The sequence below is a fragment of the Zonotrichia leucophrys genome, chromosome 6 (assembly GCF_028769735.1).
Source record: "Zonotrichia leucophrys gambelii isolate GWCS_2022_RI chromosome 6, RI_Zleu_2.0, whole genome shotgun sequence".
NCBI lineage: Eukaryota > Metazoa > Chordata > Aves > Passeriformes > Passerellidae > Zonotrichia > Zonotrichia leucophrys.
Genome location: NC_088176.1, coordinates 23,296,327 through 23,315,171, shown reverse-complemented (window position 1 = coordinate 23,315,171; position 18,845 = coordinate 23,296,327). Strand labels below are relative to the sequence as shown.

The 18,845-nt window shown below is 38.4% G+C and overlaps 1 long non-coding RNA gene across 3 annotated transcripts in view; it reads right to left on the bottom strand.

Annotated features, from left to right (window-relative positions):
* LOC135449589 (uncharacterized) overlaps positions 1–16,926 on the bottom strand; it is a 61,503-nt gene extending 44,577 nt beyond the window's left edge. For all 3 annotated transcript variants that reach the window (XR_010440776.1, XR_010440775.1, XR_010440777.1), the window contains exons 1-2: positions 16,838–16,926; positions 12,989–13,077 (exon numbers count right to left, since the gene is read on the bottom strand). This is a non-coding gene — a long non-coding RNA (uncharacterized LOC135449589). The remainder of the gene's footprint in view (positions 1–12,988; positions 13,078–16,837) is intronic.
* Positions 16,927–18,845: the final 1,919 nt, after the last annotated feature.

Genomic DNA, 18,845 nt, shown 5'->3' with positions numbered 1-18,845 from the left:
AAAATATTTGGTCTTGTGCAAAATATAGTATGTATTGTAACTAGTAATTTCAAAGTACAGAAACCTGTTGTTTCTCAAAATTTCATCTCTGATGCTTTTTACTTATTTAGTTCACACCAAAACCCATGATGAATTTTCCAAAGGGGAAACCTTAACTTCTGTCTCACTGTGATATTCCATTCCTTTAATAAATCCAAGCACAAAACTTCTATAGGCTATAAAGGCTTTAATGAAGCTACTGCAGTGCCATCATGCTTTTTCACAGACAACACAGAGATATTCTCTAACTAAACAAAGATGAAACATGGATGAAAAATACTAGAAGCCTTCAAAAATACTAGAAGCCTTCAAAAATACTAGAAGCCTTCTGCTTTACTGAAGTGACCAAGAAACCCCACAACTGCACAACTATTTTCCATAGTACATTGCAAAAAACTTGCAATGATTCTGATAGGTACTGTGTGACTAGAAGCTCCCCTTATCACAAAAAGCCCGAGTTTGTTCTTAGTTTATTTTTAAAATAAATTAGTTTAGTTTCTTTAAAATATAAAATACCACAAAATTAACACACAAAAAAAAAAGAAAAACAAAAGAAGTAAAATTATTCCTCTCCATTGATTTTCAATTAATTTTTTGCTAATAAATGTTCTTTTTTTCAGGACTGCATAAACCAGAACCCATAAAACAGCCACAGATACTTCTCAGTCTCTGCAACAGAGTGGAGAGCACAGAGTGGAAACATGAAATACCCCAGTGCTGAGGCTGATGGCACACCCCACTTACAAGTAGTTTCATAACTGCTTTAACTGCACTGCTGGAAGGATTTGCCTGCCTCCTAACAGCATAGAGCTGAGAAGTGGTGAACAGCACTGAATATCTCAGAAGATTCAATCTATCCCCTTTTTTTGTGCATAAAGCATCTAGAGAATCTAATCCATTGTCTTTCCACTGCAAAAATCAATTTTAATTGGTAGCTCTTCTGCCATACCTAAACCCCACAGTTTTACACTTCAATTTATAATTTTGACTAGATATTTTAGTTTTCCCTAGTTTGAAAGCTCTAGGACAGAAACAGTAGTTCCAGATCTGCCTCTCTTTAACTATCAAACTAGCTAAACCATCAGCTAGTGGTGCAGCTTAGGAGTTTGACACATTTCCAGTGTAGACAGTAGTTAAAAATGGATTTAAATTCAGCTTAGCAATATAGACTATCATGCACTCCTCAGTTTATATCTAAATAAGAATAAAATGGTCAGAGAAAAGCCTGATGTGGTTTGGTTTGAGAATGTAGACATATATCCAAAATGCATACCTATATGCAGAATGCACCATTAGTCCCAGTGCCTGAAAGTTGTGGCTTATACTGTGTATTATCTTAGAAAGTAGCCAGTTTGGAGAAGAAAGTTTATTTCTTTAAGTACATAAATAGGAAAACAGTGGATTGACCTCAGCACAACTGAGCCATAATATACAGTCATCTGCACAAAGTTAGTGAACCTGGTAAATGTTTGGTCACTAAGAGGATGGACATTAAAAATTGAACCATATGGACAAAATGAAATAAAAAAGCTTTTACTTTTAATGGAATACCCTTTTGTCAATTATATAAGCAAGGTCAGCATGTAATGGGATAAAACCCTAGATACACAGGAAAGAATAAAATTTTTTACCATCAGGATAACAGTTATGCACTACAATTTAGCAAAATTGAATGAGTGCTTAAAGTCTAATTCCAGCCTTCTTAGGGTGTAGCCACTACTGACTTCATCTCACAAAATTTGGCTTGTAAAGGCCTTCTTCCTTCACAAACACCTGCTGTTGCTGTGTGAGACTGCAGTGACATACTGCAGATGCTACTACAGCATTAGCCATGGATTGTGCAACTGCACTGGGATCACTGTTTTCTCTGTGGCAGGCTACTCAGAAAATGACTTTTTCTCTTGCATATTCCAGGTGTTTGCTGCTATTCATGCAGTGATTGACATTCAGATATTCAGGTAAATTACCTGACTCAGTGGTATAATTTAGTAAGTCTTTTCCCAAAACAAAATAAAAACCAAGAAAGATTAAAAAAAAAAAAAAGGAACACACCCCTAGGTATCCCCCCAAAAATACATTTTCTGCTCTTCTCTGTTCATGAAGGTTTTATTCTGCTCCAGTACTATTACAATTAATTGTACTATTTACCATCTCTAAAAGAAGTGTCTAAACCTTTCTGTTTAGATAACCATGGGAAAGATCCATATATTTTTCAGTTTGTAAAGTTGGAATGATTGGTTTGAGGTTGAAATGTTTTATATCCTCTATCATTTGCATTTTCTGGACCTTAAACAGAAAAATCTCCATTTCATCTAGGTCATTTCAAAGAGTGAAAGAGGAACCTCATCACATTTATATGTTTAACCTCCTTGCTTTAAAGTAACGTGGAATCCTTCCTTGGGATTTGTTACAAGCACTATGCACAAAGGCATGTTAATTATCTGATCTAAGTTTACATTTGCTTTATCTTCCTTTTGTGCAGATTGTAGCATATTAATTTCATGCTGCCTTCTTAAAAATGGTTATTAGAGCAGCAATTGGAATTCAACCCAGCTCAAGGCAGCTTTATACTGGACATGTGCCTTAACAGCACAGCACTGTCCACCACACTCACATGAAAGAAAGATGAGCCCTGTGATGAACAAGAAAGAAATCAAGTCATCTGATGTTGAAGATTTCTTTGACTGTAATTCCTAATATTTGTCTGCAGTAATTTTCCAAGGAGAAAATTTTCTACTGAGTACAAATGTTGTTGATTTTCACTAAGATCTTTGTGCATGGCTCCCTGGGGTGTTTTGCAAATTATTCATTTCAGTGTCAGTAAAAAACCTTGTACCTTTTCTGTTAGCCGAAATAGTAAACTTTGTTTAAAGGGGTAATGGGCTTAATAGAAACTTAAAGCGATCATCCTTGTACTCCCAGTGTCCAGACATTACAGTGCCAAGTGCAGAAGGTAAGTGGCCTTGTCAGCAGGTTTTCAGGTATTAGTCTACCTCTGAGAAAAATTATTGCATTGCAGGACACTAGAGACAGCTGTGAATGTTTTCCTTCATATGAGGTAAGGACAACTGAGGCAAATGGATGAGATTTTTCTTCATTTCTGTCAAATTCCATACACAGAGAAAACATTTCATTTCTGAACAGGGTATGAAGCAACCTGACTAAAATAAACAAGTATAGCTTAAAAAAAAAAAATCAGGTATGAGATGGCAAGGACTGCTGCCAGTATCTATAAGAAATGATTCCATAGAGTGGGGTAAGGTACATCTGAAATGACAGGACAAGATAAATATAGCTGTGTGTTACCAACTTCCAGTGACTCACAGAATATAAAATCTAAGAGTAATGGTTTCTTCTGCTGCAGTTGGTCTAAAACAAGGCCTTCTATGATCAAATATTTAGAGGAAAAGGCTAGGAAAAACATGTAATTCTACTGTGAATAAGTCACTTGTTTTTCAACCTTGGTGATCTCAATTAAAATTCCTGCCTTATGAATGAGGTAATTGTTTTAACTTTCATGACCAAAATACCAAACCTCCACCTTAAGATTTCTAAAGCAAGGAACACTTATTTCAGGGTTAATGGAAAATACACACAAAAACAAGTACCCTCACACATCAGGAGGGCAGCAGATTCCTTCTAGGAATCCTTGGTGTGCTGTTGCATATAGGTGCTGCCCCATGAAACCAGTGTTTTTGTGGCAGCTGGACTTCCTGTTCTGACAATGCCAAACGTTTTGCACATTTTTAACAGAGATGCACATCAAAATTCCAACAGCTGTGATCTGGAACTTTGCAGCTCAAAAGCAATCCTTAAGCACAAAATCTAGTTTTAGGGTAGTGAACCATCTTAGCTAAAAGCTTGCTGATAGTGATGCCTTAAGTTTTAGCTTTCCTATTTTCCAGATTCTGCACTGCATTAGTGTGTAACTCTGAACTTCATATGGAGTGTTAGCAAGTTCTCCTCACAGTTTTCTTAGACAAAACAATCCTTTTCCAGCCTGGGAGCCAAGGACACCACTGCAGCTTCAGGCCTCAAAAATAGAAACAACAGCGAATTGAGGAGAGCAATCTAGGGACTTCATAACCCAAAGCTGCAATTGGACAATTAACCGCAATATGTAAATGGAAAAAACTTACAAAAGTGTGAAAACTCAGGACGCCTCATCCATTTTGGGTGGGGCCATGGCTGGCCTCTTGTACTGCCCAAGGTGTCTCCTTTGAAGGCCTTTTAATAAATCCCTGCTTTATTCCTTTAACACTGTCTAGCCTCTGTTCCAGGTAGCCTCTCAAGGCAGCAGTAGCACAGTGGAATTCATGTCTGTTTGCTTATGCTACAGCCACATGTAAAGAGCTTATGAAAAGGAAAAAGCCTGATAATTATAGAAGCATTATGGTCTTGCAACAATTGTATTGTCTATTTTAAAGACTATACCAGAAATTTCTGTGAAAATGAGCTGAAGTTTCAGCTCTCAAGGAATTTCTAGGTGGAATGGAATTTCCACAGCTCTTGGAATTCCAGACTTAATTAAGCAGGGAGCTTAGAAACCTGAAAAGTTAACTACATTGGCTAAGTACCTACACAGATAAAAGTCTCTGAGGCAACAAACAAAAGCACAATAAAATCTACTGCAAAACATCCTGGAGGCAGAGTTCCATTTGTGTTGAAATAGCACAGGTTTCCCCTACAGGTAGCAAAACCAAGGAGTGCTGAAAGATATCCCAAAATGGATAAGGTTGCAAGAGACCAATGTGCCTGCTCAAGCAGGCCCATCTCAATCACACAGCACAGGATTGTGTCCAGACAATTTTGGTGTATCTCCAGGGAGGGAGACTCTACAACATCTCTGGACAACCTGTTCCAGTGCTTGGCCACCCCCAAAGTAAACTTCTTCCTCATCTTCAGATGGAACTTCCTGCACATCAGGTTCTGTCTGTAACATGAGAATCTTCTAACAGCACCACACCAGCCTTAGACTAGCAACAACAACTGGAAAGCAATGCTACAATTTAAGGCCCTTTTCTACATAGCAATTTAAGAAACAGCTCAATCCCTATTTATTCCAAACTTGAGGATGATTTGCTTTGTACAAGAGTTGCCCTGAAGTCTGGGGAGTGTGTGAACAAGTTGTTTGAAAGAGCACAATGATTAGAGGGGACAGCTCACATCTGGGGAACAAATTACAAGGATCTGCAGAGAAATTGTTCCATGAGCAGTGGAGCTAACTACATCTGGTTTCCACTGGACAAGTGACTTCTTGTTGATTAACTTTTAACTGAATGTGTGAGGTCACCCTAACTAAAGATCCAGTAGGTATTAGATGGAAAAAATAAATCTTTTTCTGTTGCTTTGTGCTTGAAAACTGGTAATTCACACAGGAAAGTAGTTTTCATTGAGGAGGGGACTCTCTAATGTCTGGAACAGAAAACACTCCAAAAGCTGCTTTTTTTTTCAAGCAGCTAAGCATCAATTACATACTATTCCATGTAGGTTTTTTCGCTTCAGCAAGGATTTTAGTGATTCTTATTTTTCACCCTTTCCAATGGACATATTAAAAAGATATTTGCTTTCCAGGAGAAGTATTTGTTTAGTTATTAGGAATTTAATGTGATTAAGAACTTTATTCACAAATATGTCTGATTGAAAATGCAAGATAGGTAAAGATGTTCTCATAAATTTTATTTCCTTAGGAAATCAGGATTCAAATAAATCAGAGATGCAGAGAGGGGGAAACAGCCTAGTGGACTGGGTAACTAGGAATTCATAGTGGTTTCCCTATTGATTAGTAAATCTTATTCGACATTCCTCACAGTGGAAGAACAAATGTCCTGGGAAAACCCTATCACTTCTGTGATTACCAGACCTCCATCTACTCCTGAAGGAGTCTGATCCGTGCCAAGAAAGGAGGGAACAGTTTTGCTGTTTTACAAACAGGAAAGCCTTTGCTGTTGCAATTTATGATATTGATTTCTTTGCATGTTCAGGGACATGTATCTGAATCTCAGAGTTTGGATTTCCACACTGCCATTCCAAGGCCTTGAGCACAGACCTGCTTATGCTCCTGGACACACTCAGGGATACACAAACTCTTCCATATGAGTAATCTCAGTGGGAAAGGAGAGGTCTGTGCAGTAGGACATTGTGTCAGGCAGGCTGCCAGCAAACCCAGCACTGCTGATTCTGGATGTAATTTATAAAAGGGAACTTAGGCTGCCTCATTAGGTTCCAGATTTTTCTCATTATGGAGTGCAACAAAATAGAGAGACTAAGCAAAGACATTGCTACAGAAGATCAGGAATATTGGGTGACAGATAAAAGGCTCAGACACTCCTTGCATGCTTGAAACAGTGCTCCACTACCTTGATAATGACAGGGAAAAACCATGGAAGGAAAAATTTGCTATATTCACATTTTAATTTATGGAACTGTCAACAAAATTAACTTAAGGCTTTACTATGGGCATATTCAGAAGAGTAGTAATGTGTTTTTCTTTTTTTTTTTTTTTAAATATGTGGCAACTACTGGGATCTATTTCAGAGAAACAGTCGGTTTGGAGATAAACTGAGAGCATGTTTCTAACTGCTGCCCTTCTCTTCAAGTAAAAGCCCCTCTTAGCACCAACTCCTGGCCACATAGCATTTCCACTATACTTGGGTTCCAACTTACAAGTGATTTTGTTTCTTTTAAAATGATTTTGTGATTTTGTTTCTTTTAAAACAAGTGATAAATCTATTATGAAACTACAAAGCCTACTACAAAGCCTACTGAAAGGCTTGCATTTATTTAACAGGGAACCAAATTAGACCCTACTTGGCTACCAGGCAAAATGTACTTTACTATTTACACTACAGAATACAAATAAAAATGAACTAACCACTAGAAAAAAGAGAAAAGTTTCCTGTCCTGCCTTTAACACAGTCAGAGAATGCGTAAACAAAAGAAAAAGGAAGGTGTTACCCGATTCAGAATGGAAAAAAGGCAGAATAATCCCAGGGTGCCTCCACTAATTATCTGCTTCAAAAGGAGTGGGAATTATGTAGCCTTAGGAAGTTTCCAAGGTATGAGCTCCAGAAAAAGCAGTAGTTCATTTGCCAATCCTATAGGCTGGAACCAAGAACCTCTAAATTTAAAGTTAAGGACTGATTTTGTTGCTTCTCTCTTTTCATCACTTAACTGCATTAACATTAACCTGTTTGCAAGCAAACATGTCCTAAAAATGTATGGTGGCCTCAATGGCTCCTAAATGCTCTATCCCAGCACAGAGCACCTCAAAGACAACAGGCAGCTGGACACTGACTACCTCTATCCTTCAAATGCTGTGCATCCTGCCTTAAGGCACAGGGAAGAAGAAAAAGTAATTTGGTAACTCTCCTGAAAGCTTGACAGGCAGCTTTGGAGATTAGAGACAATACTGGATGTCTGCTTGGAACTACTGCCTGGGTGATGGTGAGGAAACATTTCACTAATCACAAGCACAGCCCAACTGCATGGAACACTGCAGTCCCTCACCTTCACTCACGGGGGGTAAGCTGCTTTCCAGGGCACTGAGCAAGAGCAAAGGCAGTCCTTTGTTTCCCAGTGCTGCTGTTGTGATTCAAAGCAAGAAACTTATTATTACAATGTAATATCAATTACGTGGAGCACTTGCCCACGTTGAAGAACAAGAGCTCTAAATAGCATAGAGAGCAAGGAACACTTAGGGCAGCCCTGATCATATTGTAATTTCTACTCAATGTTTCCTCATTGAAAAAGGGCTTTCTTAGTTCCAGTTCTAGGCAGAATGAATAATATTTTTTGTAAAAAATATTTTTATGAAGAGATAGCACATTCAAATGCTACTTCCAGGTCCTTAAATGCATTGCTCTGTAATGGGAAAGAGTGAAATCAGGCAGTTGGCCCTATAAGGACCACCATGGGAGACTGCAAAGCAAAAATGAAAAAACCCCTTTACCTGCTTTTCCCATTTCTGAAGTCACATTGGCCATTTTCCATCACATTAGTAACAGCAAGAGGTGATGTCATTTTGCACTGCCTCCACCCTATCCTACTTCTCAGGGAGGATGCTCTGCCACTGAGAATTCAGATCAGTTTTAGAAGCTGCCACCCCCAAGAACTAAATCCCACAACATTCTGTGTTTATCTCTTTTTTTGTCTGGAAGAGGAGAAAGATTCATATGCCTTCAGTATTTAAAGATGCCTTTCCATGCAGTCTGCCAAAACTCCTCTAAGGATTCCCCCCTCTCTGACACAAATAACTTTCATAGGTCCAGAAAAAAGTTGATGCACATTTTCTGTCTGTTCCACACAATCCTTGTAACAACTGCTGCTTTTCAGTGGAAACAAAAGGGCTGTAGGTATCACTCACTAAAATAGACAGGGAAATCCCAGAGCCCATCTTCAACAAGACATTTAACACAGCGCTGATTTTGCTCTCTGGAAGCTATATAAGCAAGTAAATATGTACAAAACAACAGGCTGAGCATTCGATCCTCTTTCCATACTTCTGCTTTTACACATTTTAGGCAAAACTCCAGAAAGTATCTGTGGGAGTCACAGTCTTGAATCCTTTCTATGTTCCTGTGACAGTATATTGGTTTTGAGTCTGTTTTTACTCAGTTTTAGAGGATCCTAAAAGAAATTGCAATCAAATGATGCCACTATGGAATGAGGAGACAATACAGTGGCACTTGGTCCAGCTATGAGTGTATGAAGTGACGTGGCAAACTTATTTAAATCCTCTAATGGAAGTTCTCTTTCTGCAGTCACACCTAGAATATTTTATTTCTGTAAGTGAACTGTTCTGGGACAGAGTTGTGCATAAAGGCATCCATTTTTATGCCTGACTGAAACGCTGGCTGTCCTTTTTAAATATCATCTCATTCCTGCCTCAGGACAAGTGCCACCTACTGACAGCCAGAGCTGCTTCTGCTTGCTTAACTAAATTCATCAAGAATTCTAACCATAGCTCCTGTTGTTTTGGCCAGCTTTGCTTCAAGTCCCAATGGTGAACAGAGGCCTCCAAGATGAAGGAATATTTCAAAAATCTGGAATGGTATGTGCCTGATTCCATTTAAAACCTGCCTGTCCAAGACAGTGATGACTGATAAAGAATTTTCTAACAGCACCATCACCAGTCACTCTACCAAAAACAAAAAAGCAAATCTAACAAAAACATTCATGTTCTACAGATTACAAAGTATTTATTCAAAGGGCAAATCAGAAGAGCCAAAATCAGTAGAAATACATATCTAAACCCAGACAAAGACAACAAAGCTCTATGGAAAGGAGACTGAGTACTACAAGAATAATAAAAATACTGCTGCATAGTAAAAATCAGCTGCATGGCTTCATTTAAAAGTCTTCTGGAAAAAATTTGCTATCAATTACGCCTCTCCTCTACATACAAGCTTCATAAATGAAGTATGGGGTTTTAAGAGACGTTTTCTCTTTCTTTTGTCAGGTCTGGAGTCATTAAACAGAGATTAGCTGGATAAATAGAGGAAGTGATTTTTAAACTGTTTGCAAACTTAATGTGAAGAGCCCAGCCTTGCAAATTATCACATCTAATCAGAGATGCACGCTTCACTGCTCCAGTAATTGTACTAGTATTAGTCAAATTCTTGTTGTCTCCTCATTAGCCATGAAAAGGAGACTCAAGATGTACTTCATTAGAGTATCCTGAATATAAATTTTTAGTGTAAGGAGGAAGAGATGTGTTACATACTGTACTTTATATAGGAAGAAAAAATATTAAGAACATAAACCATGTTGAATCATTTTGGTTTTTGACTGAATATATGTCTTTAACAACCAAACCCCTCTTTTCTCTTTTCATTTTTACTGTCTTGATCCCTTCTTTTATTTGCAGTGAGACTATAGCACTTGAAAATGTAATTTACAACCAATGTCATGAAAATATATTAAGAAATGTGCTGTATTATGCAGCCCTTCCCATTTCCATAGCCAGAAGAACACAGCTTAATCACAAGCTGTCTCTAGTAGAGACTTTCAGTAAATTCTTGACTACTGGATAGGTGATCTAACTTGCATTAAATGTAGATCAAATCAAAAGGTTTGCTCCTTTGATCAGCAAAGCATTTAAGTACATGCTCATGCCCTTCTTTATTTAGCAATGCCCTTAAGTATATGACACTAAATCAAGAGAATTTAAACACATGCCTAACACGTGAAGCATGTGCTTAAGGGAATTGGGGTTTAAAACATTCAGCTTGAATAGGATTTCCAAACAGGTCTATTAGAAGTCTAAAAGCAAAAACATTCCCAAGAATTTCAGTAGAAGGAGAGGCAATGCAAATTTTCACATTTGTTTTTTCACAGCTATTTTTTTTGGTGCAAATCCCAGTCTGAAATATTTCTATTACTCAACAACAGTTAAGGGAAGCTGAAAAGGAACTAGGCAGGTCACCAAATGCTACCAAGAGATGTTTTCTACCTCTCTGCTTTATGACAATTAAAAAGAACCAGAAAGCAAATAACATGCAAAAATGTACCCTTTCACCCCTGGAACTACTGCCCTAGATCACCAAAAAGTCAGATTTGCGCAAACTCGAATCTAAGCCAAATATGGTGCAGCATTTATTTTTGTGGAACACTAGGAATTAGGACTGGAACAATTCCAAAGGGGAGGTAAATCCATAATGCATTGCCCAGCAACTCCGTGTACTGCAAGAAAGTGAACTGGATGTGGAACTTCTAGGCCTGAGGTCTTGCTCTCCAAGTTGTCTCTTGTCAGAACACAGCAATAGCCTCACCCAACTTCAGCTCTATCTCTCAATAAAGTTCTAGAAAATTCAGTGCATTATTATTTACAAATTTATACAGCATGCAGGAACTCATCATGGAAAGGGTGATGCTTACTTGGTCAAAGTATCCTGGACTTGAAAAAAAAACAAACTGAAATACTTCCAGGTGCCTCTTTGAACAATATTAAAACACTTCAGAAACCTTTCATTCAGAATTAATTAACATAAAAAACAGTCTCCACAATACGGCAGAGCCCTAAAGTGGTTTGTGGAATTTAATTAGACTAACCTTCTTTTTACTACACTGGTACCACTCTATAAGAAGTGCAAATCATTATTAAATCCTTTGGTGTTCACTGTAATAACATGAAACATGAACTCTTTTAGTAGTAAAGTGTATGTAGTACGTGAGTCTATAATTTAGCATTAATGTGAAATTAATTTATAAAATATACTATTTGTCACCATACACTGAACACTTGAAAAAATTCTTCCTCACCCTAGTATTAGGATAACAGGATGATATTGAAGATTCCCATCCAACCTAAACTATTCTGTGATATGGTTCTATGAATAGTTCAGTAATTTGTAATTTTGGAAAGATGAGGCATGTCAGTGCAGCAAAAAAAATCAAAGCAAGGTCAAGTCCAGTCAGAGTGACTGTTGGTACTGGACCCCCGAGAGATCTGTGATACAGAGGGTTCTTTGGTCTAACCCCGGTTGAAAGAAACTGAAGGAAAAATTGTTACCAGTTTTTCTGGTTTCTCTGGAATTTGAAATAAATCCAAAATGTTTGTATTTTTAAAGAAACAATTTACTGTCAGAAAACTTCACCTGCTCATCAATTGCATCATTGTGTGAAAAACACAGCACAGACTTTGAAACTCAGGAAAAAGAAAGAAAAAGAGGCAGATACAAAGCACAAGAGCTTGTCAAGTGACATATCTTGTCACTAGAAATGGTTAAATGATAAAGTTTAAGATGATATCAGACACCAAACATATACAAACATCCTCAGTGAATGATACTAATGGAAAACAGTTTTGTCTTTCCACAGATGATTTGTTTTCATCACTGGACAATGCAAAATCTTGTATTAAAAATTCACAAAGGATGCATTTGGAATCCTTTTATCTGTCTGTCTAAAGTATTTCTAAGGTGCCAATCACTACTTTATCTCAACACATTAACAGAATGGCTGGATTTTACTAAATACAAAAAAAGACTCCAAAAGAATTCAAGATGAAAACACCTTATCCAGCTACAGAGAGCCCTTCTTGTTGCTGGGAAAGGCTCTGAGGCTGTGCCTTTGGCCGAGTGAGGACACGAGCAGCACTGCACCCCACGTGCAGGGCCCAGAAGCTGATGAGAACACATTTACTCCCACAGCCTACAGCTCTGAATTCCTTCTGAAATGATGGATATTGCAGCTTTGGGACTATGCTATAGCTGACATAAACTGTGCGAGGGTGGAGCAATAGCACATGGAAGCATATTCTGGGAGTGGGAATGAATTTTAGCATGTGTTTGCACACTTGGCTGAACCACACTCCTCACCACTTGGGCAGACCTTCAGTGGATTTTGCATCAGCATTGCCTCAGCAGTTGCCTCTCCCTTAAATTGGTACAAGTGAGATATGTCCCATAATTTGGGGTGTTGAGAAGTATTTCCCACCTTATATAAAAGAATACTTCACATATATTTTACTCTATGTGATTACTTTCCCAAAACACTAGGTTTACATAAAAAATGATTTTTTAAACAATTTCTTCCAGCCTTCTATTTAAAACTGTACTTTGCTCTTAAAAAGTATTAAGCTAATTCACACAAAGGAAGACTCTTTGGAAAAAGTCAAGGATCCTTTGCCTCACCTATTTCCTTCCATGATTTAATGATAGATAAAATAGACCAGAAGGATCACATCTCCCAGTATAAATAGTTAGCTGCAGACCTTACATAATAAATACATTCCTCTTTTATATAATTGGTAATGTTAATTACAGGAGATCCTGTAAAGAAGATCAGCCATGATCCTGTGGTACAGCCTGCACTAAGCTTCCTATTTAAAATGTACATTCAGCTATTTAGTAACACACAAAAATTCAGTTCATCTGCCCCCAAATCATAACATTTTTGTACGCAGAAAAAATTTAATAATTTATATATTAATATCCAAATGACTTACATTTAAGAAGTCTCCTCAGACCCAGTGCTTAAAGTTGGAACTTGACTGAAGTCCATTTGTGTTCCATGTCAGTGATAATTCACTCTGTGCTGCAAAGGAAAAAAACAACAATAGGAAAAACTATATTCTTTTCCTTTTATATTTGGTATTACAAGTGTGTTCCTAGTCATGCTGGAGAGCTCTTCCTCATTCTGCCTTTTTCTGTGTGCTTCTCTCACCGAGTCTGGAATTTACCCATCAGAATTGGAGAGGGACAAATTTCAATTAGCCTGTCCCTCATTACAAGAGCTGTCAGGGCCCTTTCGTGAACTGCCACAGTCCAGCACTGGCCTAATTCCAGCACTGCTTCAATACTCTTTCTCCTCCTGACTCTGCTCTTTTTCTTAATCTTACTCTCCATTTTTTGATATGCTGTTTTCTGCCTCATTTTCCTTTCCCCAATGCACATTGTTTTTATATCCTTCCTCTATCCTTCTCTTTCCTCAATCCAGTATCTAGCCTTCAAAACTCAAACACTTGCCCTTCATTTTCTTTTCTCTTCCTTCAAGTTTTCCCCTTTGATGAAGGCCCCTCTTGTCTTCCAATCATCATTTTGAAAAGAATTCCCAGCAAATTTGCTCTCTGTACAAACTGAGACTTTCTCTAAAGAGACCATTTTTTTCACAACTCAAAACACACTTCTGCTGATACTACAACTTCACTCAACTCAACGTCATAAAAAGTAGCTTATATATTTTACCAGCCTAGTGATTTCAAGTGTTTATTCTCAACATTTGTGAGCCTGAATTAAAATTTCCAGCACACACCAGAAGTCACAGGTATTGCTCCAAACAAATTACTACTCAAATGACTTCATGACACTGTCATTCCAGGAAAGGTATCCTAGATATTCTATTGAAGCCTGAGCCAAGCACCATTTAGAGACCTACATGCAATATTTATGCACTCTATAAAGTTCCTGTCATCCCCAAGTGTTCTTTTATTTTTTATGAACTATCCCTATGTAGATGTCTCAGGTCTGTGTTTGTTGGACAAAAGTATCCCAAGAAGTTTTAGTAAAGTATACAGGGTTAGATTCTTATAGAACACAAGGTGTAGAATGTCTGATATTTCTGGAATAAACAGAAATCTTGGGACTAGAAAGCTTAGTAGAAAAATACCATATTGCTTGCTTGAAAACTTGACAATTGTATAATGGGAGAATAAAAGAATACAGATTATTTAGGACTTTTTTAAAAGAAAAGACTCCTTGAAAGTGTTCTCAGCAATTGGCTGTGATTTAAAACATCCTTTTGTGTGTGGAATTGACATGCAGAGAAAAAAGCTAAGTCAATTAACTACACACAGAAATTGGGCCAGGTAACATTCATGCCACAATCTCTTTGCATAACACAGAACTCTGGTGAACATGAAAGAAACAGGAAGTCTTCCCAAAATTATTATATCAAATTCTTGGCTGGAATAAATGAGCACAGCTCTTTTGTGCCTCAAAAGTGGGAGGAATTTATATGGCTAAATTGTTATTTAATCATTGATTAATAACAAGAATCATGTCTCAGCAATAAGATTTTATAGTCCTGTCTAATAAGCCCCTGCAGGTTTTAGCTCTGCCTTCAAAAGCAGAGGTTATCCAGCCATTTGGTAGAGCTTCTACCTCTCTTCCATGTTCAGAAGCAGCAGACTCTCCACACAACACAAGGCATTTTAGCTGGAGCCATTTATTTCCCTGGGATAAAAGGTACTTAGATGCTCCCACACCAATAAAATACCACAAGGAGCTCCTTGCCTCCTTTTCCCCATCACACAGCAGAGGGACAACTAGGGTCTGCATTAGCCCAGTGGTCAGAGCATGGTGCTAATAGTGCCAAGGTTGAGAGTGTGACCCATGTGCAGGCCATTCACTTAAGAGTCAGAGTCAATGAGCCTTGTGGGTTCTTTCCAATTCAGAATATTTGGTGTGAGTCAGTGGTTTTCTCTACTCAAGCATCAGTTCCTCTTCTCCAAGGTCAAGGGGGCAATTGCAAAGCTCTGCCCCTATGTAAAACTGGCTCTGTTCTCCAGAGCAATGCAGTCCTTCAGCAAAGTGACTCAGTGCTTTTTGTGCCCAGGACATGCTTCCCACAGCAGACTGTGCCCCACCTGCCCTGCTAGAAAAGCTTGCCTGCAATTTGCAGTTACTGCTGGCAGGGTAAACACTCCTGCCAGTAAGTCTGCATGGTGTGACTTGGTAAGCACAGACTGCTCCCTGCTCTTCAACAACCTAGGGATGTTTTTTACAGACCTCTGTGATTCTGTGCCTAAGCTTCCTTGAGCATTACATATACTAATTCATTAGCAGCATTTTCAGGTAATCCCCATCTAAATACACGTTCCCAGCTACACCAAAAGGAAATTTCGCATGCTGTTAGCTAAAAATCATCTAAAAAAGTAAATGGATTGCTTTCAGTGGCAGGGAGATGAGGGAGGGGGAACATTAGGAAGGGGTTTGGTAGTGATCTTTGCTCATCTTCTAATAATAAACTAACTCAAATAGTGAATATACTGAGATTAGAGATGAAGCTGGAGTAGCTGGTGAGTAGCAAAGATCAATGCAAGTCACTTTGATGCTGTCAACTCACATCTTCTAAAGAACTGTGATGAAACCAAGGGCATAGAGCTACTTGCTGTTCACTCATGCAAAACCAGCTCAAAACCTCATGGATGCTGCACAGGTCCCCTGGTGATGACTTTTGGAGGTGGGAATCAAACTGAAAAAGAAGCTTCACCTCTATTCTAGTGAAACACCACCCACATCTATAAAGTTCATGGCAAGTCTACTGTGCCTCTATGACACAATGAGGAGAATATCAACCTCTTCCATCAGAAAACCCTTCTTCTAAAGGCTGGAGGTGATTGACAGAATCTGGTGCTGCCTTACTGGAGAGAAGGCTGACTGTGCCCTTCCATTAAATATGTTTGTTGCATCAAAGGATATTAAATCATGATTTTATCTACTTTTTTTAGGCTGCTTCTGAGGATGAAGCTAAGAGTTTACTGCATTTTTCAGTCATTTAAGTGAATACTGCAACCCTTAGCAGCTTCAAGGAAATAGTCTTGAAAGGAAGATGTGTTATTTGTTGTTTTGGGCTCACATAAAGTCACAGGATCTCAAGACACCTCTGTGAACTAAGCCAAAGTTCAGATGTGATTGTGTTTCTCACAATTAAAGAAAAAACCGCTCACTTCTCCCAGCCTCACCACATTCCTGGCAAATTCCAGCTCCCTCTCATGCTACTGTTACAGAGAAGCTACTCAGAAATGCAGGCATTTGAGCAGTGGTTGTGATGATAACTTATCTTGTGCATTCAAATCACTCTTCCCTCTTTCTTTACAGGCATATATAACCTTACTTACAGAAATTTTTAAAGCTTAACACACAGTCAGCTTGCCATCAGTACTGAATATATTAGAGAAAATATGCTGGGTACAAACTGGCCTTTCTTGGATATGTAGGAATGGGCAAGATAGAAATTGCCAGAGCAGCTCTGGCCAATACAGCAGCTGCCACTTCCAGCATATCATGAAAATCATCATTTTTCCTCCTTTGTGATTACTCCTACTTCCAGTCATGAAAGAAGGGAGCTACACTAACCAAGTACCAGGTCTCACTAAGGAAAGCAAGGAACAATCTGGAATCAATACAAGCCAACAGCATGAGAAATTATATGAAAAACATTTAGAACTTGAATCCATGTTACAAATAAGCCAACTAACTAACAAAAAAAAAAAAAAAAAAAAACCACAAAAATCCCAGAACAAAAAGAAACAAACCAAAGAGCTAGAAAAAACTTCTCAGAGGCTGCTGCTTACCTGAATTCTGAAGTTATGAGCAGCTGGTTTACCCTTTTGCCAGCTTTTATAACCTCTTCTAACAGCTCAGCACAGGTGTTGGGCATTCCCATTTCAACCTGCTCAGCACAGGTGTTCAGCATTCCCATTTTAACCTGCTCAGCACAGGTGTTGAGCATTCCCATTTCAGCACAGGTGTTCAGCGTTCCCATTTCAGCACAGGTGTGAATCCTTACAAAAGGCTCAGACAAGGAACTCGTGAGGGAAGGTTTCTTGGCTCCAGGAGAGCCCTCAATTTCTTTCTAGGAAGTCTTTGCACTTAAGCAGTCCCAATGTAGCTCAGAGAGCCTAACTCAGCAGGCATGTTGCTCAGACTAGAACCTCAGTTCTGAACTCATGATACAAATGATGTGGAGGAAATGAAAAGAAACTTCATAATCTCACAGAACTGTTGAAATTACTGACAGATTTATTCTATTTTTTTCAAAGAAGAAACACCAAAAGATCTCCTCATAAAAGAGCAGTTATTTCTTTGCAGCCACTATTAGGCACTTGCAGAATAACAGCATTACTAATCCAAACATTGAGTTGGATGCCAGAGAAAGGACTAAGGAAAGGGACTCAGTGAAAATTGTGTCAGTTTGTCTTTGTTTAAGTTGCACCTTCTGAACTCCTCATTGCTGAGGATTTCCCAGCCCCTGGGTTTGTTGATTATTTTTACCCTCTGCTATCCCCTGCCCTACCTGTCTTGGTGGCAGCAGTCCCACAGCCCCACCTGCCATCCTGGCCTTCCCTTCTAAAGCTGCATGCTTCTCTCCCCACTCTGCAGCTAGCCTGAGCAGCACTGTAGGAATCAAGTCCAGCATAATAAATAATCTCATCTAGTGGGTAAAAAGTTTATCTTAAAATCATTAAACCCTCAGCTTAGTTATTTATATTACGTATTTTTGAACAGGGAAGAGAAGACAAAGGAAGATGTTTTGCTAATTTTGTTGCAGGTTTTTTTTTCTTCCAGTACAATGCTTTTGACAAATTATTTTCCACAGGAAAAAAAATACAAAAAACAAACCCAAAAGACAACATAACAACCCTACAGTAAAATTATGGGCAATGTCTTTCTTTTTAATCATCTAAATTATTGCCAGCTGACTGATGAATCCACTCTGGGCAACATGACACAGTTTACAACCTTAAGGATTACAGTAGTCCAGATGCTATCATCTTAATTGGAAAAGCACAGTATTGCCAACTGTCTATGTTAGAAAATGGAAGATTGCATTATTATTATTTTTCCTTCACATTCCCCTGCTTTCCTTTCCTCTATACAGCCAAGAACTATTAGATCTTTTGTATGGTTTTCTTTATTGAAGTCTTTTTATCAGTGTATAAAGACAGCATTTTTTGAGACAGCATAAGTCCCACTGCATGAGAGCTCAGCATTTCCATTCCCTACACTCTCATTTTCCTATCAAGAAGGGGAAGATGGAGGAAAGCCTTTTCAAACATCAAGTTCACCCCAAGAAAGTGCCTGTTCTTAAGCTCTATGTCAATAACACAGTAATTCCATCATATGCAATAGGTCACAATCAGTAATTACAGTCAGAGAGAGAAGAGGGATAACTAAGTTGTTATGGTAATCATCCAAAGTCAGGAACTTCCTGGTCTTACTTCTCTTGTTCTCCTCCTAGCTGTGTGCCAGAACAACAGTTTAGAGCACTTCTAAACATTTTATGCAGTTACCTCATGCTACTGTGAAAAAATATAATTATCTATTTAAGGCACACAGGGACTTTCAGAAACATCTGACAAGGTCCTGATCTAAATTGGCAAGGCTCAGGCTAATGCCCATTGTTCCTTTTCTCTGTCCTTGGGAGAACGACTAAAATCACACAGTGTCTGAATTTCCCATCTCCAAAAAGCCCTGTGAGACTGCAGACTATGTGTCACCAGGTTAGCTCCTTTTGTGAGTGGGGAAGGTGCAGTCACAATGCTTAGTTGCATAATGTAAAATAATTCCAGTTGCATCTAT